General features: G+C 41.8%; 1 protein-coding gene across 2 annotated transcripts in view; it reads right to left on the bottom strand.

Annotated features, from left to right (window-relative positions):
* VSNL1 (visinin like 1) overlaps positions 1-23,794 on the bottom strand; it is an 87,482-nt gene extending 63,688 nt beyond the window's left edge. For both annotated transcript variants that reach the window (XM_040992852.1, XM_040992854.1), the window contains exon 1: positions 23,530-23,794. The gene's annotated coding sequence lies outside the window, so the exon portion shown is untranslated. The remainder of the gene's footprint in view (positions 1-23,529) is intronic.
* Between the last annotated feature and the right edge of the window lie 1,282 nt (positions 23,795-25,076).

Raw genomic sequence — 25,076 nt, 5'->3', positions numbered from 1 at the left:
ATTAAACATCATTGCTATCTGAAACAGCTATTAAATAAACATTTCAGGAGGAAGGACTGAACCAAGCTCGATCAAATGAATGTAAGAAGCAATGTTGAAACCAATCAACAGATAAACAGAAGCAATAAACGATTGTGGATTAAAAAACAAGGCACAATGAGCGTACCAGGTGCCAATGATATGAGCAATGATCGGAGGCACTTTGGAAATAAAGCATTCAAGATCCTTCACTTGTATTAGAGCCAACGAAAATGCTGCTTAACTTTAAAGAGGGCTAAACTATGTATTTTAACAGGAACAAGACCACCACAAGAACAGAAGTATAATTTCTAAGTTTCAGCTAGGTAAGCAAAAGGAAAGGAGATAAAACTTAGAATGAAAGGACAGCAGTCAATAAAAAAATCACAGAAATAAAAGGTTCATACGAGACTACTTAATAAGCTGTGAAATAATAGAAGTGGACGGTAAGTTTGTTTCAGTGGAAAACAGTTTTGAAATGTTTGCTTAGTTTTTTCATAACACATATTTTCCTTGAACTTTTTCTGGATTCTTTGTGTAAATCTGATTATATGGGCTATCACAATAAAACCTGGCTATTTTGTATTGACAAGGAAAAGAACAGGCTAACCTAACTTTGGAAAGAGAAGCAAAACATCTAAAATGTGCCAAGTAGGATTCATCAATGTATTTAAAATAGAACTACTAGACAGGGCTTGTTCATGATACACATTAGAAAAATCTACTCCTGTTACTGACATCAGAAAAGGAGAAAAACAAGCTTTTGAATGGAGAAGGCATCAATAAGATCAGCATCCATGAATGATTATAAATCAGGTCTGAAAAGAATCTCCTTAACTTGGCAAAGCATTCATATATATAAAAAATGCTACAGCAAACTGGAATCAAAGATTGAGACTCTATTACATTAGGAACAAAACAAAAGATACTTAGAAATGAATCTCATAACACCATGTCAAAACTTTGAGGAGGAAACTAGACTTGACTGAAAAGAAAATGGATAAGTTGGAAACCAAGCCTTTTCAATATATTCACACTCGTCACATGAATATAAACATTGGATCCAATTCCAGTAAGTTTGAGAAACATGATAAAATTTTTTCTAAAGTTCAAATTAAAAAGCGTATGGTCAAGAACATTTCAAGAACAACTTGAAGACAAACAAGGAAAGAGTTTTGCTTCACCGATGATCTCCACTCATTATGGAGCCATCCTGTTTAAGACAGTGTGGAACAGGGATATGAGCCGAAACAACAAAACCATGCGTTAGAGGGGAGTCAATAATTTCAGAATTTCATACGTGATAGTCGATGCCTAATTCAATGTTAGGGAAAGAAAAAACATAGTCAATAAAATTACAACACAGAAATAAAGTTAGATCTCAAAACATATATCAACCACAAAAATTCATTTCAGGTAGAATAACACACAAACAAAATGTGCAGAAAAATGGTAAAAGATTAATACATCTAATACCTCAAAATTAAAAACTTAGGACAGAAGTAATTATAGTCGAAGTTAAATACAAGGATATTTAAAAAAATTCATGGAAAGTGCTTATCATAAAATTATGTATACATTTCGAATGTTTTTGAACTTAACCAAACTCTTTCAATTGCATTTTGATGAACTTTTTAAATTACCCTGATAGATAATATTCAAGGAAATGATCTGAAATGTATTTATATTCAAAACACATAAAAAATCCTGAGAACGAAGGGTGTTGAGTCAGATGGAGAAGAGAAATGAAAATAATTTTCAAAGTGCAAAAAGGCATTGATGCTTTTCATTTCTAGTGCGTACTTCAGTGGATATTTATTGCTACCTTTCGACTTTTCTGTATGGTTGAAATTTTTCACAGTAGAAATTATGTTTTGTTTTAAGGCATTTTTCAATTCAGATTCTGTCTAGTCCAGATTCAAACTTTGCAATGGAAACTGAGTAATGAAATGGCCATCTATGATTCTGGATAAAGTGTTTCTCTAGCTGTCATCATCACAGAGCAATCATGCTCATTTTCAAAGAAAACACGTGCTAGAATACTAAAGAGAAAACTGCCAGAACTGTAAGAAATTCACCGATTTAATGCATGTCTGTCTCAAGTTAAGGAAATATATATTTCTCTGGTATACTTTTGGTGATTCTCAAGTGATTTCAGTTTTGCAATGTACTAAATTTGTATCGTAAGTTAAAATGGATCCCAGCTGGTCTCCATAGTCTTAGGAGTCCCCTGTTAGCACTGCAACTACACCTGCAGTTAAGCCCTTTACACTTGTTATAGCAACTTCTTGTTTGCTTGGACCACTTTACAGTGGGAACTGCATCTTGCTCGCAGATAGCTGCATTACATGGACATCTTGTGCCACATGGACTTCCAGTAAGTATTTTAACAGAGGGGGTAGAAGAGTTTCTATCTGTGAGTGGGAGAAATTGCACACAGAAGTTTAAAACAACTTGTAAGGTAATGGGAAGTCCTGATCTTTCTGGATTTTGAGAATCAACAAAGCTGGACAGAAGTACAGGTTGCCTGCTGCCTATCTCTGTACGAAGCACATACAAGCAAATACAGTCACTGACACTTGCTGTTGTTTTAGATTCCTGTGTCTGAGTACTGGAGTCATTTCTTAACAGCCACTCTGAGCAACTTTATGAGATTGCGCAATTAAAATCCATTCAAAAGCGAACATGCAGTTCATTGTCCAGACAGAAGGTGATCTTTGGCCAAGTCTCTGGGCATGGTTTCCCGCAGCTATAGGCTCCTGAAGTGCACTTAGGTTGGAAGGATCAAGGAAGGCACCAAGGCGGTTGCCAGGCCACACAGCAAAATATTTATCCATCAGAAATGTGGGCTAGAACAAATCAGAAGAAAGCTGCTGTTTTCCTTTTGTTGAAAATTCCCCTTATGAATTTTTTTCTATTTCTATTTTTATTTTACCCTTAGTACAGTTTTTGAAATATTTCTTTATTTTCATCCAAAAGGTTGATTTACTGATAGAGAAGAAGAGAGAGAGATTTATTCTGCTAGTTCACTTCCCATATGGCCACAACAACTGGACCTGGGCTGGTGTGAAGGTAGGAGCCTGGAGCCTCCTCTGGGCCTCCCACGTAAGTGCAGTGGATCAAGGACTTGACTCATTTTCATTGCTTGCCCAGGCACATTAGCAGGGAGCTGGATCAGAAGTTGAACAGCCAGGACTTGAGCTGATGTCTATATGGGATGCTGGCAGTGCAGGCTGAGACATAACACACTATGCCACGGTGCCAGCCCCACTTTGACACAATGTAAAAGTCAAGACCAAACTCCATTTGGAAGCAAGGATGAATATTAGATAAACAAGACAGGGAACAGTGGGGCCTTGAAGTAGGCAGGTAAATTTCATCTGTATCACTACTATGTAAAAAGAAATAGGCAGTTATTTAACAGATCAGAAATACACCAAATAATCACAGTAATTTAAGCTGATGATCATTTCATTGTAGTGTTTTGCAGATTCCTTATCATTGTCAATGATTATGTTTATAATGAAGCTGTATATTACATACTTTTTTTTTTTTTAAAAAAGTGCTTCCAAATTTAGAAAGTAGACAGGCACTTTTCAAATATTTAGCAATTGCCTGTTTACCAGCTTTCTTAAGAGCTATCTCAACTGGCCTCCAGTTAGGCAAGTGGATTGGTTGACTGATGCTCTCTGTTCCTGTTATGAAGGGTATAGGATGACTGGCACAGCAAAATGCCCTGGGGAACAGCGGGTTTGCAAAATCTCAAGGTCTGGAGTTCAACAGGCCTGTAGCTTGATCAGGCACTTTATACAATGCACCATGTAATATATGTATCCGATGCCTAAATTATTTCCTCTTTCACCTTTCCAGGTGTCCTGGGCCCAACAAATTGAATGTAATATGTTTGATTGATTTTCTAAAAGTAGCTATATCTATATCTCACTCTCAGTAATAGGGTCAATTTTTCTCTTTTTTAAGGCAGAAGCGATGTAGAATTCCGTCAAGGTTGGATCATTGGCCCCCATGGTGGCACAGCACCACCCAGCTGATGGGACCAGTAACACTGGGTGATGCGAAGGACTCTCCCAGTGCATGAAAAGATAGTCACACTTGCTCCTTCAAAGCATCGAAGCCTTCGTCGCTAGAGATGCCAAGTCGAACTGCAGAGAGAGAATGGAAATGCCAGGAATAGATTGAGGAACATTTTGAATCGAGAAAAGCAGGCAGCATAAATTCCCAGAATTCCGCTGGTTCTGGAAGGCTCCAGGTTTAGGGAGTGATTCTGATATTTATCTTTAAAATAAGTCATTTTTGTGAAAATGATGTTCACAGATGGGTAAAACTGCTTCAAAACCATATATTCCCTCACTGGGGACAGATGGTGGGTTCTAAACCTAGGCCAAAGAAGTAGGAAGAAGTTGTATTATCTCATAGTCTTGTCTAAATTCCGGTTCAGGGAGAAGAACTTAGTTGCTTTGAGTTCTAATGAATGTGGAGAACTATTAAATTATTAGCTTTTAAAAAAAGTTTCAAACACAAATGTTGATGAGCATCTCAAAAGCAAAAGTTAGAGTCTGCTGAAGTGTGGAGGTGGCAGAAACGACGGAGTTATAGATAAGTCTGTAAATACTTGGGGGCACTCAGCTTTGGAAGGGACAGTGTATCTTTTGCGTGCCACTGCCTTATTTTTCAAATCTATCAGTGCCATTGCTATCAATAAATATGAATTAAGTTGAAACATTATTGAATTTATAGTAACTATTTGTCCTTATTTGTTCTTTTTTTAGTTCAGCATAGAGTTTCATTTTTTCTGTTTTATTAATATAAACAAAACAGATTTCATGTATTTCAAGGTACAGTTCTAAGAGGATTACCATACATCTTTCGCTTCCTCTCTCTCTTCCTTTCCTCTCTCCCTTAGTTTCTCCTTCCTTTTATTCTTTTCTTTCCATTAGCTTTTGAAAAGACATAATAATCTTAGTCCACTCTGTAATTAATTAATAACTGTAGAAACTTCAAAAAGTTTAACCAGAAATGTGAAGGAATACTGGGGAAGATGTGAGCACCTACAACAAACCCTAGATCTGAAAACAAAAAAAAAAGAAAAACCTCAATCAAACCTTAATGGAAATGGTTGTAGCAGGCTTAGAAGCATTATAGACCTCTTGGCTGGTGAGAGAATTTGGTGTGAGTCACATTTTTATTCTGGAAAGTAGCTATTTAGAACAATGTAAAAGGAGTGTCATTTTCTGCATTAACTTCCGGGTTGCATTGTTAAGCGTCCCAAAGACAAGCTCCTTGGCAAGGATTTGCTGTCTGAGGCATTGTACCACCATTGATGATGTGCCCACGAACGGTCTCGCCTCCCCCTCACCAGCACAGCAGTGCTCTTCCAGGACCCACCACCTCGTCTCTCTCAGACCTGCACATATCTGATTCTGTGCTGCCTTGGTTCTTTGTAGATCAGCATCACCTGTGCCCTGGACAGCCACAACTGCCTCCCGACTGGTCTGTCTCTATCATGTCTCCTCAACTTGCCCTTTCAGTTTAATCTTTGGAGCATGCAGACCTTACCAGTCTAAAAGCTTTAACCTCTTTGTGGAGCCCCAACTCAGCTGGGTGATAACTACAGCCAATTGGGATTAAACCCAAAATGTCTGTTTGCTTCTGTCCTGCATCACTTAGCCTAAGGCATCTTCTTTATTTTCATACGCAGGTGCATTATTTCCTGAAAAGAAAGATTTTCTAGTTACATCCAGGTAAACTTTGGCTTTATTATTCTGTTTTTTTTTTTTCAGTAGAAATTGGGCTTACAGAGAGGGAAATGGAGAGAGAGAGAGGGAGATAGTTTTCCACCTGCTGGTTCACTCCCAAGATGGCCACAATTGCCAAGGCTAGAACAGGCCTACAGCAGGACTCAGGAGCTTCTTCCAGGTCTCTCACATAGGTAGCAGAAACCAAAATTGTGAGCCAGACTCTGCTGCTTTTCCCAGGCCATCACCAGGGTCCTGGATTTGAAATGAAACCGCTGGGATATGAAATAGTGCTCACATGGGATGCTGGCATGACACACAGCATCTTCACCTGCTTGCCGCAATGCTGGCCTTGATCTTATTGTTCTTTTTTATTCAGATTCTTTGTGTACATATTTGCAAAAGTTATAGTTTAATCTCTTCTGTTTATGCTGTTTATTTGATTCCTTCATCATACTGCACTAGCACAAATAAAGAACAGCAATTTCTTTAATTCTTCAGTAAGGCAGGGAAGAGTTTAGCAATATAAAAAGAGCTGTGTCCATGTCTCAGAAAACTCTACTTGCCACATTTTTGCCTTGTAATATGTATTATTTAACCATTCTGGTAATAAAATGAATGAGGCTTTCCTACGACATTCAGTAACAACAGAGAACCAGATGGATATTAGAGCTATTCTTGTTTAACTATACTCATTTTTAGATTTGAAGAAACTGAGGCCCAGCCAAAGTGATTTGACCCACATGAAAACTTATATGCAGAACTCAATGTGCAAGACTTTATGGCCCTTGGAAGAACATTACTTGTCAAAGGTTTACTTGATTAGTATTGTAAATGTGGGTTTTAAATACCACTCAATATTTCTGTGCTGATTTTTTATATTAAATTTTAAGAAGTGTTTGATCATATAAACTGAAACATTATTAAAACTTAAATGTTGTGACTATTCATATGGCAGAAACTTTTAGTTCATCTCAGATCTATTTTTCATTTCTTTTTAGATAATAAAACACTCAGTGTTAAGCAAGAGTTTTGCTCAGTGCGACTACATCACAGCCAATGCCTTTATGCCAGTTTGCAGGTGAGACTTAAGGAAGTTTCCTTAACAGGAAAGGATGTGCTTTTTATCTCCATCCTCTCTCCTCCTGGTGAGAAAGCAGGTGTGACGGTTGCACCCACATGAGAACATTAGGAAAGCCACTCATGAACCTGTCTCTATCCCCTCTGGAGTTTTTTATATGAATAAATTTCTCTGTTGCTTAAGTTACTTTTATTTAGGATTTTCTATCATTTTAAGATGAATCTAACTCTGCCCAATAAATCATAGGGTAAACAATTTAAAAAAAGAATACAGTGTCTTAAAGATAATCTATAATCTCTGAGTCTTTCTCTGCTTCCTCAATGGCATGTTAAGCTGCTTTCATAGATTTGTAGGTGCACTTGGCGTCTACAGATGGTCCACACATCTCTTCAACGTGAAAGCAATCAGGGGTTAGGAAACAGCACCAGACAGGCAGGTGTTTGCAGATTTCCTTATCTGGACACTGTCCCAGGGAACTTTGCATCAGATGGTGAGATTTCTTTGGGAATTTACCAACATCGAATGCTCTGTTGCTCTCTGTGTTGCGGCCTTGTGTGTGAGGAGCAAAGTAGGAGTTGCACCAACCCCGGGAGCAAGACTCACCAGAATCTTCTCAAAGGCAAGTGCAGTAGCCATCCTCCTTCACAAGGCCCAGACAGGGCAAATGCTGTAAGAGCTACCCTCAGAAGCTGAGCTGGAAACCCACTACGACCTCAGAGAACTTGCTGTAGGTCTCCCTGCTGTGTATTCTTGCAACATCACATTTTTGGGGGGACATTTAAATTCCTTTATAATTTGATGCTGTTTTGTGGTGGTTTGGCATGTTTTTCCTACAGGGGCAGCGGTGATGGTTCTTTTAGCTCAGTCCTATGCTGGACACATGGTAGATGTTCAGTGCATATTGACTGAAACAGGGGATAAGATCATGTAAGAGAGAGCACATCATACAAAAGCTGTAAAGTGAACATGAAAGCAAGGCCAATATGATTTGAATTTCAGAGCTATCACAGAGCTGGACTTCAGGCAAATTACTATCTATATGAGAAGCCATTTTTTTTCCCATTTAAAGTAGGTACAGCATCTACTTCATTTGGAGCATTGTGAAAATGAGTAAGGTAATATGCATGCAAAACACACTGGCAGAGTTTTGACCAAGAGCCTGCAGGTGCAGGTGAGTGCTCGCCAGCACGGTGTGCTTCAAAGTCATCCACTGTGTCCTTGCTAGGTTACCAACAGAAACACCTGAACTTCTCAGGGAAAAATTACCTGTGAAAAGTGGAAAGATCTTAGATGACTAAGCTCAGGCAGATGCTTCCTCTGCACCTGAAATTTCTTCCCTATGTGGCCAGGACTTCATCCTCTCATCTTTTCAGACAGGCATTTGCGGCCCTTTATTATCCTGTGATTCATCCGCTGGATACTTACTGAGCACCTTTGTCGTGCTAAGTATTGGACTAGGCTCTGGGAATACAAGGAGGCATGAGATTAGGAGCACTGCTTAAGTGTTAGTAAGTCCTGGATGGATCCAGCGGCCTCAGGTATTCTCTTATCATGGCAAACAGTCACAACGTGATTTGGTGCTGCACATTTACTCAATCCCTAGCTCTGTCTCATGCCTTGTCTAGCCATTGCTAGGACTGGGGGACACAGACTTCATGGTTCCCATGTCACAGGCAGGAAAGCACAAGTCCTATGACTACAATGACATTGTTGATGTGTGAATTCAGGTCTGTGTGACAGCACAACCATTATTTTTCTTTCCGCAATGCCTGCCTGCCAAAGACTTGAATGGTCTAATTGATCTAAGAGGCAATGGATAGGCAGTATTTTATAATTTGTTTCCTTTAATTATGTTGGACCCATGTATGATTGCTTAAGTTCTTATAATAACCAATATATAAGGAGAAGTTCCTAAATGTTGGATTTTCACTGGCAAGTGGAAACTGCCTGCATTTGGTAGAAAGAACTTTTAAGAACTATCGCAAATTAGAAGTTTATGGCCCAAAAGTGTTTCTTTTAAGCCTTGGGTACCAAATTGATATCCTTGGGACTCCTTAAGAACATGGATATGGTATTGGCCATTTTGTTTGATATCGTGTTATCACAAGTAGAGAAATTATGCTGTCAAAACACAACTGCTTGGCCAAAACACAACTGTTAAGCTTATGTATTGGAACATGAGCTTCTTGAAATAGGATTCATCCCCAGGATCTGTATAAAGATCTATGGAGCTAAATTCAATTCTTGACACAGAGAAGCGTAAGAAATGTTTGTAGTTCAAAGGAGAAAACTCCCACAATCCTCCTGGGAGTGTCACAGCAGGCTTTGGGGTTAGTGTGATACAGAACAAATGGAGAACAAGTGAAATTTGTCATTCAGTAATCCCTTAGAAACGCTAGAGTCTTTAACGTCTTTTTGGTGGGCAAACCTCGGAGAGACTCAAATGGGAAAGAGGTCCTAGCTCTATGCTTGTATGAATCCACATGCTGTCAGAAAGACTACTGTGAGGATAAGGATGGTACGGTACTAGCAATGTGATCCAAGCAAAGGAACCCCAAAAGTTGTATGACCAGTAATCTGGGGGATCAGCTTAAACCTGCCTTTCCTAGCTCTTGCTCCAAAACAAAGTGACATCAGCAGTGGAATTTCAGTAGTTGCAGGTAGCTTTTGATCAGAAGAAGGTTTTTGGAGCATCTGAGCTGAATGTAGGCATCTGCTCATAGTGCTGGCTCTGAGGAGCAGTACTAATTAAGGTGTTTTTTCCCTCTAGGCCCTGAATGTTACGACTCCTGCTGACCATTAAGCCCTGGAACAAAGAAAACACTCTACCCAAGAAGCCCGACTTCTATAGCAACATGGTGACATTGTCCAGGCTGTAGTCAAAGCTGTATATACAAAGATATTCCAATCAGTGTTATTTTAAAAGTTAAAATGTATAACAACAAGGGAACTTTGTTTATACATATGATAGAACATAATCAAGGTATTAAAATTATACTTGTGAAGTTTTAATCAGTAGTACATATCTGTTTTACTGTGAAGAAGTGTAGGACATATATTTTTAAGATATGAGTAGTCTTAATTAGAAACCAATTTTGAAATAGATGTGACTATTAAAATAAAGTGTAGGTGATTTTATTTGTTGTTTTGTTTTCTAAACTTTCTACAATGAACAGATATTATCCTATTTGTGCAGAATGAGCTACTCCCCAATTCTTAAGAGGAGAAAATCCGCAGATCTCAATGACGCTTATTTAAGAGCTACTGTCTTGAGTAGGCATTAAAAGGAGCGATGAGTTGGCTGGAATGCCAAAAGCACTCCTTTTTAGAGTTTTGTCAATTGAGTATGTTAAGCTAGGAAACAAAATGACTGAAACAAAAATAATGCGCGTCTCCTTAACCAAATGAAAATTCTGTAGCTTAGTTGAGTCCTAGGCAACAACAAAATTGAAATATTTCCACCTTGTGGTAAGACCATCTTAACCATTACAGTGGCTGTCAGTGGTGTCCAAGGTAGACTTGAATTCAGAGAATGAGTGTACCCCTATCCATTTTCCATAGGAATCAGTGACTGCAACTCAGAGAAGCAAGAAAGAGTGTTGTATTGGTGTTTAGCCTTCATTCTGTTAAATCATTATTAGGAAAATCTGAAGACTACTCACTAACAACCTCCCATTGGCATTGAAGCAGCAGATCCCACATCATGCAGGAGGAGCTACTCATTGTTATTTCCTAAATAAGCAGACACAAGCAGTACGAGACATTATGATACTATCATCGTGCTATGGGCCCTTATTGTAACAATGGCCTGGTGAACCTAAATCAGATGAATCTATTTCTTAATACTTTTCTGCCACACACGTGTGATTTTTGCTAGTATTACATAATGTATTACATATTTCTATTATTTTAATTGGCATATAGTAAAAACAATTTATGATTCTGTCATTTGGCTTAATTTGAGAGCATTTTGAAGTGGCAAATTTCTTTCCTTTTTCTATGAAAATCTATACAGAACTACTCAGAGTCATTAGTCACTGGCCACTTTGGCATATTGTGATTAAACATTCATCCAGAAATAAAATGGGAATGCTCTCCCATGATCACAGCCAAAGCACTCCAAGAAGTTTCTTCAAGCTTCTTGGCTGATTATTGCATTTTTTCCTTTTTCTTCTCTTTCTTGCTTTTAAGGAAAGGGAATTGCATCCGTGGAAGCCCTTGAAGATGACAGAGACTGTTGTCAGCACTTTCAAAGCTCTGTTCATCTTAGCAATGAGTCTCAGAGATGAAATTTCCATTTTCTAACATTCAGACAATTTGTTCAGGGGGCTAGGGCAGCCTTACAGCCACATGCCTTTTACCCACACCCCTTGTCTCTCTAGCAAGAAACAGTCACGTTTTGTATCAGACAGGCTGCTGTCTCTTCTGTTCACCAACTGGATCCTGACTCAAGTCAACTATAAAATTAGCTATGACACTTGAATACTGTGTATTTTTGCAGTTGATAATGTGGATACTTTAAAGAGTCCTTACAGAGACATGTTTGAATACGTGTAGTTGATATGGCGATGCTGTATTTAGTTTATACTAACCCATCAGAGAGGGGAAGCAAGAGGAGGGAAGAAAAACAGGAAGCCTTAATGGTTAAAGCTTAGTGGTATGCACATGGCGTCTTGTTCCTTACTCTCCCTAAATGTGTGTGCCTCCCATAATGAAAAACATTTTAAAAAATCAATATGGACTGGTTGTGGATTGGTAGAGAAAGAGGGTCCCGTGTATGAGGAATACTTTGATTGCTTAGTATACCTATATGGTGTGATCATGGGCTAATTATAACTCACTCTGACACACAATTCATCCAACATGCAGGGATGTTTTCTTTAGAGAAAGTGGCCTTGCAGAACTGCAGTATAGAATCAACGAAGTAATGTGATAAATATCCAACACAGCAACCTAAATATGTTCATTTCTTTACAGAATTGCTCATAGTTATTACAAGAGAGTAATACTCTATGGTCCTGTGGTTATTTTGCTTGAGATGCAGCTTAGAAGGAAATTCTGGTGGTTGGATGGACCAAGTTCTTGCTAATTGCCAAAGATGAGTGCTAGAAACCCTCCACATGCCTCAGCTGCTGAGCAACTCTCTGGAAGAGCATCCGTTTTGCCCCTTGAGACCTGGATTGAGTTCATTTTCTTCTGTTTCCTCCAGCTCATGCAAGCTCTTCTTTTAAGTGTTACATTGGCAATTCTGGTTAAGGTCTCTCGTTTTAAGAATAATCAGATGCCATTGCTATTCTTCCTTGTGTAACCAGTTCATCAAATATGTTAGCTACATAACTTCCTTCTCTTATCACGGCCTCAAGTGTACACCCTCATGCCTCCCTTTCCTATGTCAGCCTATTATCATTGCCTTGGAGAGTACAATTTTTTTTAATCAGGTTGCTTTCAGCAATAAGAAATGTGGTTATTTCTGCCATTTACAAAGTTCATGCTGATTTAAGTATAAATTTGCTTTAAGTGTGTCCTTCAATCTCTCGTTTCTCTGCTTTGACACAGATTTGCAACCTGACAGTGGGGAATGGACAGTCTTATTGTCCTGCTTCTTTCACTTTTTTGTTATTTGCTCAGTTGCTTTTGGGGAGGGAGTGAATGAAGGAAGATATCGTTAAAGTTTTACTTGAGCAGTGCTGGTGACACCTGGCCAGTGATTCTCTCTGAGTCAGATACCCAAATCCTGTTTCTTTTTGCCCAGGGGTATTCCAGAAGTCTATAAATGTCTTACTGGGTAGCTCCAAACTGCAACTTATTGATGAGATGCGATCCAGTTGACTTGTCATTCCTCTGATCTCACTGACCCACAGTTGTACATCTCACTCAAGTTGGACATTTTCTCAGGGACTGCCCAGTTTTATAGAAGAGTTGGCATGGACACAGCTCTCATACTTTAAGAAGTCTGAGAGAGAACTTTCGCTTGAGAGGGTCAGGGAAAGAATCCCAGAGAAGGCTCAAATTTCGATGACCAGGGTTGTGGAAAGCTCATGAGAGAAGTGATTTCTAAAGTTCTTGAAGCAATCACATTGTGTTTGGGATGAGTTAGCACAGAGCCTGTCCAAGACAGATTTCCTGTGGATACATGTAAATATGGGGTGCATCTGTCTGTCCTCTTGGCTCTGCTGTGTTGCCATTATTTGGATCTATATACACATGCTGATTTCATGAATCAGAAGTTCAGATACCTTGGAAAGCCTCTGTTATCTTCAGTAGGATAAAAATCTTGTTTCCACAGCTTCCCCAACTGCAATAAACACAGGACCATGACCGCAGCTATCAAAGACGATCTCATCAGGATCTCCTTGGAAATTGAGATGAGCTCAAGATGGCTCTAGGCTGAAGAAACTCCGAGGTAGATATAGATGAATCTCAAACTGCCCATAATTCAAGGATTTCCTTTCAGATTGTTTGACTTCAGGATTTTTTTTTTTTTTTCAATTTAACGATGAAGATGTAGGCAGACTCATCATGCTATTCTAGGGCCCGGGGAGAGGGCAGGAAATGGAGAGGAAACTTCAGCAGGTGCAACCTTGGTGTATCAGACCAGTGCTTTGATTCTTCAATATAATTTTTTAACTAAAAGATAAATGAAACCGCTGAAGTTGCGAGCTAATAAAAACTGCTTTCTTACCTCACGAGGCATTGTACAGTACAGAATGCTGCCATCTCATAAACTCCTAATTAGATGAGGTAGATGATAGAATGTTTTCACAGGAGGGACTAAATCTGTAAGAAGTTAAATGATGTTCTAAAGGCTTCACTTTTTGGTGCCTAAAGCGCAGATTGTTTGGTTTGCATCATTCCCGTTATCTGGCTCACGTTTTGTGTTTCCAAGCCACTTCCCAGTTTAGTTTTTCAGAATCACAAAGAAATGTTAATGAGTATTTTCTAATAAAAACTTTCTGTATAGTTTTGGTGATACAAGGAAAATTAAGCAGATACAATGGTGCTTCCCACAGGTCTGCTCACATCAGGTATTAATACAAAAATAGGCACTAGAATTGTTTAAAATTTGATATAGTAAGCACTTTGAGGGGAAATAGCAATTGGTGTTTTGGAAACACATCATTAAAGAAGCAAGGCTTAAAAGATCTTTAAGCACCTGATTTAGACTGCGCTCTCCTTTAACTGCCCTCCATCTAGGTCGAGAATCTTTGGACAGGCCTTCCTTTAATGTTGCCTCGTAAGTACTAGTTTGTTATGAAACTAGAGTTCTTAAATATTTTCCTCAACATGCATGTGTCACATATGTATGCACACATCTGTATGCATACATGTGCATTTATTATGCGTGTATGTCTATGTGTATATATGATGTCTATATCATGCACACACACATTTATATTATGTATTCATCTACATCATTCACATGTATTTGTATGTTGAGAGCATATACATATGCATGCATATGTAAATATTCTGTGTGCATTTGTGTATCTCCATATGCATCTGTGTCTCTTTCTCCTTACCATTGCTTTGGGCATCATTGTCTGCTTTTTGCCAATATGTGTTATACAGCATATACTTTTAGAAATACTCAGCAAATGAAGACTCTGACAGGCTAATCCTGACTTGAATATGCCCTGTAACATTAGCGGTGTGCACCAATGGCTATGGTTTTCCTTTCTGCCACTTCTTTGCTGGTATTTGTAATTTGTTATTTGGTACATAAGTGATAATGCTAGAGCTGGCCCAAGAGGAGCAGTGTGTATGTCTTTGGAGTGTTTGTCAAGGGGACCTTTGGGAAAAGGTAAAGGAAAGAGAGGAGAAAGATCAGAGGATGAGAAGCAGTTGACAGGTAGCCTCTGACATTCTTTATGAAGTCATTATAGACTCACTGCAGTGTAGACATAAGAAGCTTTGGAAACTTTGCTAAGAGGAATGTCTCATATAAATGGAAGAGTTTTTCATAAAGATGCAGGAAAACAGGCTTAAGCTAGGACATTCACCTCAGCTAACATACACTTCTTTAGGACCTCACTCACAGATATGTGTATTTTAAATATCAGTTTTTAAATATCAGCAAAGTGGGACTTGGGAAAAATACAGCAGAGCACTTGATGAAGGTTTGCGTGCACACTGAGATGGTGGACAAGAGGGAAAAGAGAAAGGAAGGGGTGTCTGGAGTGGAAGACAGGACTGCTTATTCCACGCCAAGCTCTTCTAGGTGCTAGAGACACATTCCTGTGCCAGGGCTTCCGCCTGCTATACATGAATAAGGTGAGCAAATAGGCAGACACATTATAACCAAATCCCGTCCAATTCTGTGAATCTTTCATTCTTCTTCACACTATATACAAAGGAGCTTCAGAACTTAGGTAGGGCTTCTATGGACATCCAAAGGAGAAAGTGATGGTTCCACCCACTTTTGTTTTTAAAGCAGATGATAAATAAATTTGAACTTTTCTTGAAAATAGGGCAGGAATCAGATGGAGAAGGAAAGAAAGAGCTGAGTTTAAAAAAGTTAAGGGCAGGTAAGGTCGTTCTGGAGTGTGTGTAAAGAGGCATCAGAAATACGTCCTCGGTTCCATGGAAAGGAGTAGTTGGAAGGTGTAGCTTCTTTAGGGTAAAGGGTGGAAGAATGAAAAGAATGCAAGAGTGGATCATGAAAGACTCCCTACAGATGTGCATTGAAGGATCAGTCATACAGTGTTTTGGAGCAATAGGGGAGGGGAGGGAGAGTGTTAGAAATCGTTTTTGGAAGGTACTAATTAGTTACCTTGAATAATGCGCATGCAACTTTAAAATATATACAATAAGGAAGCAAACTCATGTCATTTCAGTTGCATATTGTTGCTCCCAATCATCTGTTGGTATTACACGGCAAGGTGATAAGAGTAAATATGAATGTACCATGGATTACAAATATTTAAAGAAATCATAGGAACAAGAAATTTGGGGTCTCTGTGTAGGAACTTATTTCTTCCTAAAATTCTCTTTCCTATGCATATTTTACATTTTAATTTAATATGACTTACTGAACTGTGTGGGTCTCTGTTTTCTATTAGACATAAATACCCTGGGGGCTGGGGTTGTATCTCATTTGATTGGTTCTGCAACGATTACACAGGGGTTGGGATATTTAATCAACAAACATTTGTTTTATAGCATTAGTTAAGTGCTGTGAAGTGTTCAAGTTCCTGCAACAGTTCAACACCTTGTTCGGAAGTTGTACTATCACTGGATCACTACAATTCAATTATTTAAGTTGTTTATGAGCTCTTGATGTCTGAGGAAAAAGTTGGCAATGATGAGAAAAACCTGTCAATGTTATATGCTTTCAATAATCAGATATTATAGTGTTTACATGACTAATATTTTATTTCTGTGCATGTATCCAGAGATCACTATTAGAAACTGAGTCTAGGGCCTGGCGCAATAGCTCAAAGCCTAAATCCTCGCCTTGTCATGTGTGGGCTTCCCGAATGCACATCTGATTGCTCTACTTCCCATCCAGCTCCTGGCTTCTACCTAGGAAAACAGTCAAGAACGGCCCAAAGCCTTATGATTCTGCATCCATATGGGAGACTTGAAAGAAGCTCCAGGCTCCTGGCTTCAGATCAGTTCAGCTCCAGCCAATGTGGCTGTTCGGGGAGTCAACCAGTGGCTGGAAGATTTTTGGTTCTCCTTCTCTGTGAATCTGCCTTTCCAATAAAAATAATTATTTAGAAACTGAGTTTGACAGGTTGGACAACTTTTCCAAGTCATAGAACTAATCAACTCTGAACCTGGAGAGTCTTCTTTTTTTTTAAAGATTTATTTTATTTTTATTGGAAAGGCGGATATACAGAGAGGAGAGACAAAGAGGAAGATCTTCTGTCTGATGATTCATTTCCCAAGTGAGCGCAACGGCCGATGCTATGCCGATCCGAAGCCAGGAGCCTCTTCTGTGTTTCCCACGCGGGTGCAGGGTCCCAAAGCTTTGGGCCGTCCTCGACTGCTTTCCCTGGCCACAGGCAGAGAGCTGGATGGGAAGTGGGGCAGCCGGGATTAGAACCAGCGCCCATATGGGATCCCGGGTGTACAAGGTGAGGACCTTAACCACCGCGCCACTGCGCCGGGCCCGAGAGTCTTCTTTAAGTGGCTCTAGACTGGATACTCTTATTCACATTTCCTCTTGTAACTTTCTTTGAACACCTTGAAAAAATTTTTTATGTCAATATGTACTTCTTTGTTTTTTTTTCTTGTTTGTTTGTTTTTTTTGTTTTTGTCTGCTTGAAAGTCAGTGACAGAGGGAGGTGGGAGTGGAGAGTGATTCGATTCTCTGGTTCATACCTCAAATGCCCAGGACAGCCAGCACCGCCAGGGGCCTGCAATTCCATCTGGGTCTCCCACTGGGAAAGCAAGAACCCAAGGATTTGAGCTGTAATCTATTGTTTTCTAAGATGCTTTAGCAGGAATCTGGATCAGAAGTGGAGGAGCAAGATTTCAAGCCTGGGGCCTGGTGGCGTGGCCTAGCAGCTGAAGTCCTCTCCTCTAACGCCCTGGGATCCCATATGGGCGCTGGTTCTAATTCCAGCAGCTCCACTTCCCATCCAGCTCCCTGCCTGTGGCCTGGGAAAGCAGTCGAGGGCGGCCCAAAGCCTTGGGACTCTGCACCCGAGTGGGAGACCTGGAAGATGTTCCTGGATCCTGGCTTTGGACTGGCGCAGCACCGGCCATTGTGCTCACTTGGGGAGTGAATCATCAGATGGAAGGTCTTTCTCTCTGTCTCTCCTCCTCTCTGTATATCTGACTTTCCGATTAAAAATACAAAATGAATCTTTAAAAAAATAAAAAGATTTCAAGCCTGGATTCCTGTGAGAGGCAGACATGCCAAGTGACTTGATCTGTCACAATGCAGTGAATATTGGGGGAGGGGAATTTTCTCATTTGCAAACTACAAATAAGCAAAGATGAAATAGATGGTCTTCATCTTATTTTCAGGAAATAATGCTTTTGTCATATTTTAAGGAAAAATGAACAAATTTGTATGTACAACTTAACAGTTTATTCTTATTTTTCACAAAATGTCCTATATAAGACAGCACATTGTGTGAGCTTCTGAAAAAAGCAAACTCGGTAGTCCTCCACGAACTTCTAACACCAGCAGTTCCACCAAGTGAAAGTTGCTGATTCGTGTTTGAATTTCATAGTGCTACTTTTAATGTTAAGAAATATATTAGAAGCATATGAGCTTTAATGTTCATGCTTAATGGGTCTCTCCTAGAACATCCTACTTGGAATTTGAATTGGACTTCAAGAAATCAGGAAATAAACCTATTAAGGGCAAGTTAATAAAAATGAGTGCAAAATTCAAGCATAAATCGCCTGTGACTCCGGTAGCACCTCACTCTATGTTTAAGAAACCCTAGGTTGCAGAGACATTCTAAAACAAAGCACAGCAGAAATATTAGGATTTATCTATCAGCGTTAGAAAAAGATCCACAGGAGCTTCAAAGCACACTTAACATTTTAATGATGTGTCAAAATATTTATTTATATACAGTTCCCTCAAAGTTCATCATCCTACAGAGCCTAACAGACAATAAATCAACATCAAAGAAAAAAGGAATACAAATCTACTTAAAACGACAGAGTTCTATTTTCGGAAACGTATCTCCACGAGCAAGGACAGAAAAAAGAATTCATTCTATGGATCAATAATAATCGCAAATAAACTTACTTTTTATGAGCATTCTAAAAATGGCATCTTTTTTTTTTTTTAATTAAAAGAGGCCTATTTTCCATACAAAGTAAAGCACTTATTGTGTTAGGCAAATTGAGTTTGAAGGCTGCTTACTGAATGAGAGTAGTACAAATATTAAATGTAATTTACAAGCACAGGAAACAGAATGCTTACCTGGAAACAGTCCAACAAGTCATTGGAAATACAATGCATTATTTACAAAAATAGAAAACAACCAGTGATTACACGGCTGGTCATCTGTGTTATCGATGGCAGTGAGAGAGTGTAGTGGAGGAATTCAGAAAAATACTAAGCATCATGAAAATTATGCAATTTGCATGCGTTAAGTCAGCTGATAAGGGTATAGAGCATCTCTAGTGCATTCGCAAGCACCTTATTATTAAAGTGTCAAACCTCTTTGAGGATTCTTCGGTAGTTTGCTATTCTAATTCTGGTTCATTCATTAGTTTCCAAAGCATTCCCAAGATTCTTCTTTAGTGAAGTTCTCAGTGAATCAAGCCGAGAGCAGCTCACACTATTTTCATTAACTTAAGCAAGTATGAGTTATCTTTAGACATAAATTGTAAAAGAGAACCGCCCAGTGGATATGTTCACAATGTAAACTTGTTCAAATATTTCGGTAGTCCTGGGGCTGGCCTTGGTGCCTAGTGGGTACAAACTGCTGCCTGTGACACGGCATTCCTATCTCAGCTGCTCCACTTCAGATCAAGCTCCTTGCTAATGGTGTGGAGAAGCATCAGAAGATGGCCCCCGTGCTTGGAACCCTGCCCCCAAAGGGGGAGACCCAGAGCTGGGTCCTGCGTCCTGGCCTTGGCCTGGCCCAGCAGTGACTGTTCTGGTCATCTGAGGCATGAACCAGCAGATGGAAGATCTCTCTCTCTCTCTCTGTCTTCCCTTTTCTCTGTGTAACTCTGACTTTCAAAAATAAATAAATCTTAAAAGTCATTATTAGTTTAGGAGACGATGATCAAAATGTGTGAAAGGCAGTGTCACTGCTGAATGGATTTGTATGTGCTCTTGGATTATCAGTATCAGTTTTTGTATGTAGGTGAAATGGTTTGTTTTTAGTCATTGAGAGATAAGAAGATACTTACTAAGGGAATTAAAAAGTCTTGCATTCCACTGTCAAGAAGAACATTCATATATTTTTATATCTTTAATGCGATTATTGCAGGCAGATTTATTTCAGGTGAAAATCTTCCTTTGTACAACATATTTTAATGTATTGGGATTATGAATTAGGTATTTTATATGAATTCATCCAGCTCATATCCTCTATTAATTACAAAATTCATCACTGAGATTGCAGAAACATCAATGATTTACTAATTTATCTCTGCATAACTTAATATTTTAGAAAAATCAATACATTTGTACTTAGTATATATAATTCTGTAAAAATAACCTTCTTGTATTCCTAAATAGTCACTAGTTTTAGGCACATAGAAATCATTCAATACAAAGAAAACCTTCAGACTGACATTCAACTACGTTGGTTATACCAGTAAAGAAACCTACCAAATGGTTGCTATTGATACTGTGTTATGAGCCCAGGAAACTCCCCAGGGAGTCCTTACATGTGCTCAGGATCCACATCTACATGCAATCCAAAGAGAGAAACCATAGATTATCCGGGACAGCTGATCACCCTGTGGTCACATAACGTGATTCACGGCTGGGAACCTGGTAACCATGAGTCACCAGGGGCTCTGCAAAGGCTAAATGATGTGCAGCCCAACCTGGCACAGAAAGAGCAGGTTATGTTGAACTAGGAAAAGAATCTAATCCAGAGAGAGCCCATTGCAGCTGGGTACAAGCTAACCAAGAAAGGAGGGAGCTGCTGTTACATTGTTCATTGGTGATGAGGTTGAGAAACCTCACACCTTGTTTCCACAGTTTGAACCGCTTCCAAGACCATTTAGTCCCTTAGAGAGAGAGAGAGAGAGAGAGAGAGAGAGAGAGAGAGAGAGAGAGAGAGAGAGAGACTCCTCTTCCTCTGGCTTTGCCTTCCTCCATCAACTATCTCCTTCCTTAATGTTGCAGTTTTTCCAGATAAGAATCCCTGGCATTTGCCTACAGGGAGCATTCGTGATGGTGTTGGTGGTGATGGCAGTGGCAGCCTTTCTGGGTACCTGGGAGATGACAATTTTGAAGCAGCAGCAGGAAGGTCCAGATGCTCTTTAGAAGGGCTGGTAGAGAATGTTTATGGAATGTAGAGAAAATCAGGGTGAACTAGAGAAAGTACGAGTGAGGGAAGGAGGAAGCAAGGAGAAAGGAAGGCCAGTTTGGTAGGTCATATTGCTTGCCTGGCAGCCCTACGCCACAAGCCAGGGAAGAAAGCTGCGTAAGAAGAAAATGAAAGATCTGCCTGAAGGAAGCTGGGCCAGTGCTCCCAGAGCCTTCAAGGCTTAGAAAGCTGCACTCCCTTCGCCCACAGCACCACTGCAGGTCAAATCACTCAAGCATTCTCCCTGCAGCCCTGCAGCCCCCTCCTCCACTGCTCTGCAAGTGATGCCAGCTGGATAATTTCCATGAAGGCTAATACTGCCATCTCTGATGTGCCTTCTGCCTTCTAGGAGCCAGAGGAGAGCTGGCAATGCCCACTGCGTGTTTACACTGCAGCCTCCTCACGCTACTCCATCCTCGTCTCTGCAGCTGCAGCTGGTACAAACCCTAAAGGCTTCTGGGGCAGAGACCAGGAGAGGAGTGGCAATGGGCCCTGGCATTTCTCAGACAACAACTACAGATTCTGTTTAGTTTGCTAGTCCTCCCTAAACCTCCAAGGATTCCAAAGAAATTGACTGAGATGCAGCAAGACCAGATTACACAGACAAGGAGATGGGTGTACTGGAGGTGACGGGCGACAAAAGACAGAGACCACACAAGGAAAAGAGAGATGACAGAAGAGACATTTGGAGACTGTCCCGAAAGATGTGCTGAGGAGCAGACACTGAAATGAAGGTGGCAGCAACGCTGACAACTGCAGAGAGGAGCATGTTTCCACTCAACATGATTGTTTGTCCCGTAGGCTAGAAGATGGCTCGCTCTTCTTCAGCGTTATGATCGAGGACTTCACTTTCCTTGTCTGAAATATGAGGCATTTGGACTAGACACCTTACAAGATCTCTGCCTGATTTGACTTTCTAGGTAACTGGCAGCCTATGAATGCTGCAATCCAGGACCAAATAGGAATGCAGCTCCACATAAGAGTGCCCCCACCTTCTCTGTACCACTCAGATATCTGGGTAACACCTGCAGCCTGATGACAAGGATGTAACTCAGCTGTGACAAACTGTTGGCCCTTCTACCCTAGAATGAGGACGGACGGGAGAAGGCAGTTCTGGGTTAGACTTTGAATTTCCAAGGAGAAGCTGTTCGCTATATTTCCAATTTCATGTGTCATTTTAAAAAAACAAATTACAATTTCCCTGGGGGGATATGTTTCAAATAGTTGGCCTGATCAAAGAACTTGAAAATGATTACTCCTTGCCCTGCCCTCATGTGGGGAAATATTTCTTCCATTTTCTCCCAGACACTGGATCTGCTTTTTCACCCAGGTCCAGCATACACCAGCCACATACCTTCTTGTCTGCCTACCTCATGCCATTCTGCCAGCCTGCCTCGCGGCAGTTTTCTCGGAGGTTACTCACGCAGAGCTTAGTGAGTGTGCACTCATGACTAAAGTGTTCAGTGGTGCAGACCTTTCCCCACCCCCTCCGACACCCACGCACAATCAAGTGTAGGCAGTTTCAATGAGAGTAGGGGCAAAAATGTGTTTCCACACGAGCCTCATTTTTAAATTCGTCTCTGCCTGAGATTCCTTTAACATTAACAAATTAATATGTAGAAATAGGAGAACTCGCCCCCTCCTCCCTTGCCTGCAAGGAGGAAGTGATAGGCAGATAGCGGAGACTTTGGCGTTGTCTACACCCAGCTGCATTTCCACTTCGTGTCAGTCTCCACAGTGTGGACAAGAGGGCAACTCTAGAAAAATGGATTCCCACCCTGGCGTCTCACAGGGCACTGATGCGTGCAGAACCGAGCTCTGGGAGGCAGCTTCGCCCCTTCCCCACACACGTTCCCACGCCCCCGAGGGTATTCAGCCATCTCATTTCCACTTGAGCTTTGACCTTGTAGAGATCCTTCTGCCAGTGTCTGGTCAAGAACAACCCATTTCCCGCTCCAACACGAAACGACCTTTTCTCCTTTGAAGAAACACCAGAGAGTGTAACACATCTGGGTGTCCGCCTTTCAGCCCCGCATTCCAGCAGGCAGGTAGCGAGCGCAGACCCGAGAACAGAACGTGATTAAGACCTACGGTGCGGCAGAGCATCTTCTCTGCCCACTCACCATTGTGGTGAAAAATCAAAGCGGAAAACAGCCCAATTCCTAAGTACTCAGAGAGAAAGGTGTCTATTCTGTTCCTCCCTTTCTGGGTTTGACACATCAACATCCCGCTTAGAAAGCACCCCTGATTTCCATTCCTGTCTCGTCCACGCCGTTTCACTCAGCTAGCACCTTCCACTGCGCCTCCACCGAGGACAGGTCGGCACCACCGGGCTGCAGCCGCTCCGTAGTTTTGGCAGCGGCCGGCAAACTTCAACAATCGCTCAATTAGCGACTTCAACCTGCCTGCGGAAACCCGCCTATTTATAGACTTCACAAAAGCATCATCTCCGATTCACCTACCTGCAATCTAGCGGAAGACAATCCGATCCCCCCTCCCGCGCCGCAGATAAACATTCCTCCTCCCCCACCCCAGTTTTCCATGCTCTAACAGCCCCCTGAGATCGCCAGCGCCCGCCGAGGCAACTGTCACCATGCATGGGAGGCACCTATGCAAAGCGAGTGTGTGACCGCAGCCGAAGCATCGCCTCACCATCAGCTGCACTACACAAGCAGAAACGCAACCAAGATAGTTAGTATTTTGCACTTACAGTTATAGCGCTGCGCACGGCCACTTAAATGATCAAACTCAACAGTTCTTTAAAAATATACAGATATATTTAATTCTGGCAAACGGTTAAGCCGTCTTTCTGTATGATTCTCTCTGGTTCGCTCTCTTGGCTCGGAGCTCTGGGAGGCTTAACTCCCTCTTGGATCGCGCCTTGCAAGCCCAGCCGCCGCCGCAACACGCTCCGGTAAATCTGCTGCAGATTGGGAATCCCATAGAAAACCTAGGGTCCCTGGAGCGGGGTGCGCAGGCGCGCGAGCCGCGGCCTCTCCAGGCACCCCCTCCCCTCTCGGCTGCTCTCCTCCCTCCTCCCCGGGCTCAGCAAGCAGGGCTTGGAGAGCTCCGGAGACCAAAAGCCGCCCGGCCAGGGCGCATGCTCAGTTGGAGGGCTCGGAGTTGGCCGCGGGTGGATTTCGTGGCTCCAGATTTTAGCAGAAACTCAGTGGATAGGAAAAGAGAGCCTGGCTACCCGGGCCGCCTGCACCTGGACTGGGGCGTTCCGCGGCTACACAGCCTGGTGGCTGAGGGCCCAGGCCAGAGAGAGTGGACACGTGGAGCCTGGGCTTGTCGGCGCCCACAGTCCGGGTCTGTCGTTAGTGTCCCCTTGGTGAGGTTGGAAGGCGAAGGAGAAGCTGCAGGTGCATCACAAGGGAGCCCCGCGCGTTCCCGGAGCTAGCCGGAGTGTTCTCCCAGGGTCTTGGGCCACAGTGCTGGGAGTCCGGGCCTCGGCACCCAGAGCCCCGGGCGGTCCTCATCAGGAGTGGCGTTGGGAAAACGTGTCAGTGAACAGTTCGTTAGCGCCTTCTGTGTGCACCTAACGTGTATTTATTGAGTACCCCTCGTGTAGGTTGGGAGGCAGGGAGAGGAGCGACAAGGAGCCATCATGAGCATCCAGGTGACATGCGATTGGGCCATTTTACGGAGACGCCGCGGGGGGGGGGGGCTCCTTGAGAGACTGACTCGTGGGCCAGCTCGCTCTTTGCTGGCCTACTAAAGCCTGCCCAATGCATGTCAGCTCACTTCCCTCCTAGGAAGCCAAGGAGACTCCCTGATGTGCCTAGGCAGATGTGCTTCCGAGGGGCGGTGCTGGTGAATGAGTGTGTACCTTTACTCAGCAGTCACGCACTGTTCTACGCAGCGGAGTCAAACTCAACTAAAACCTCTCCTGCTTTTTGATGTCCTCCCTCCCCCCCCTCCATACCCTGGGGGTAGGAGTTTACTTTTCAGTGGAGTAAAGTTTCCAGGGGGCGCTTAGAAGGTCCACGTTGTCTTGCAGCAGATAGTACTACAGTTTGCACGGCGTTTCCGTGCGCCCTGTCGTGTCCAGCAATCTGCAGAGCTGAGCTTTCCCCGAGGTGCTCGCGTGGGAAGTGGGACCTACGTGGACAAATCTTGCAGCCTGCTGACTGTGGTTTCTGCTGGCGAGCTGGGGGCGGGGGCGTCCAGTTTCTGAAAAACGTGGAGCTACAGAAGCGAGAATCTGGAGAAATTCTGCAAGACTACAGCAAACCAAGATTTACGCGAGATTCA

The sequence above is a fragment of the Ochotona curzoniae genome, unplaced genomic scaffold (assembly GCF_017591425.1).
Source record: "Ochotona curzoniae isolate NIBS_2020 unplaced genomic scaffold, NIBS_Ocur_1.0 contig_883, whole genome shotgun sequence".
NCBI lineage: Eukaryota > Metazoa > Chordata > Mammalia > Lagomorpha > Ochotonidae > Ochotona > Ochotona curzoniae.
The sequence above is the reverse complement of the archived record's forward strand: the minus strand, read 5'-3'. Positions and strand labels throughout refer to the sequence as shown.